The sequence below is a fragment of the Tupaia chinensis genome, unplaced genomic scaffold (genome assembly GCF_000334495.1).
Source record: "Tupaia chinensis unplaced genomic scaffold, TupChi_1.0 Scaffold000101_1, whole genome shotgun sequence".
Lineage (NCBI taxonomy): Eukaryota > Metazoa > Chordata > Mammalia > Scandentia > Tupaiidae > Tupaia > Tupaia belangeri.
The window spans coordinates 3,392,689-3,394,455 of NW_006159565.1; positions in this window are offsets into that span (position 1 = coordinate 3,392,689).

A 1,767-nucleotide genomic window follows, 5' to 3' on the forward strand; every position below is an offset into this window, starting at 1 on the left:
GGATCTGGTGGCTTGCTTTCTCATTTTCCCTTTCTCTCTCTCTCTCTGGTCAAATTAAAATAAATAAATGAATAAATAAAAAAATTATTTAAAAAAGAAAGAAAGAAATAGCTGCTTATAGCCACTTCTGGTCACTGAACCGGACAGTGCCGCCTCATGAGCAAAGAAAATCCTGACGTGAACCGCCTCTGGGGTAGTGCTGGCCGTAGCGCACGCACACATACAAGGTTGCACAACTGTCCCTGATATGGGTCAGGTGGGACTAGATCCCAGAAGAACGCCAGCGGTGGTTTCTTCTCCAGCTTCTGTTTTCTTTTTTCTTTTCTTTTCTTTTCTTTTTTTTTTCCTTTCTTTTAAGAGGTTTTTCCCACAGGGTGCATGTGCTCGCCAGAAAGACAGAGAGAGACCAAAAACGAGAAGTTACTCCCCCCTGGGGAGGCTGGCCATGCCACAATCTCTTCTCCTCCATTCTCCTCTTGGGATCTTGGGCACGCACGCACATGCGCCTGGCGTGAGTTTAAGCCACTGAGTCTGGGACTTGAACCACGGTAGACCACATGGGAATCCAGTGACATAGCCATTATGCCAACTGCTGGTCCCATCCAGCTTGTGTTTTCTAGGACCGCATCCAGTGGCAGAAGGGCATGCCCTGCCCTTTGCCTGTGATGATGGCCTTGACCCCGGCCATCAGGCAGTGGGATGCGTTCAGTGTGTGCCTGTGCCGAGAGTGTGCCCACGAGCAGCCTCCCCTGCCTGCTGTGACACTGGGGCTGAGGACTGTGCTACTTACTCCATTATCCAGGGGAGAACAGGCTCTGCGAGTGCCATTCTGTCTGAGCTTCACATTGCAAAGTTGGCTGAGGCAGGATTCGAACCCAGGTCTGCTGAGGCCTGGGGTCTCCCTGGCACTTGGAGCCGTGTTTTCCCCGAGAAGTAGGTGGTATTGCCTAAGCTTTCTCCCGCACTCTTCCTCAATGTTCCTGGATGACATCGCTGGGATTGGGATGTTGGGATACCTGGGATTGAGGGGTCCGCGTAGGAAGCTCACCAGTCTGTCTGGTCCCATGATAGCGGGCTCAGGGCCACCCATAGCAGCTCCATCCTGACTTATCCCACCGCAACCACGAACCTTATGTTAAAAATAACAAAGAATAGGGGCTGGCAGGTGGCGTGGTGGCTAAGGGCGCTGGACTTCCACATGGCCGACCGCAGTTCGAGTCCCAGACCTGGAGGCTTGCTTTCTCACTTTTCCTCTCACTCTCTCTCGCTCTCTCATTCTGTCCCTCTCTGGTCAAACTTAAATAAATAAACAAAGTGAAATAAAATAATTCTTCAAAAAAAGGAAATAACAAAGAATGACAAGAGCTGGGGCTCAGTAGTTAAAAGGGCAGTGTGTGTTTTCCATATTCTTTCTCTTCCTGGATTCTCTAGAAGTGGATTAAACATGGAAAGGAACTTCCCTGACTGACTGGTTAGGAGACATTGGGAAGGACTGTCCAATAGAGAAATTGTTTTCCAGAGAACTACTTGAAAGTTGCTTATAACAAAAACAAAAACCAAAAAAAAAAAAAAAAAGAGAGAGAGGGAGAGAGAGAGACAGAAAGAAGGAGGAAAAAAACACACAAAAAAACCCCCCAAAAAACCCCTGGAAAATATAGACAGATACAAAGGAAAAATTGCATTGTCACTCTATTCGAAGAATCCACTAAACATGCGCTCTATTTCTTTTCCGTTTTTTTCCTTATGCATAAAAATATTTTTTTGTTT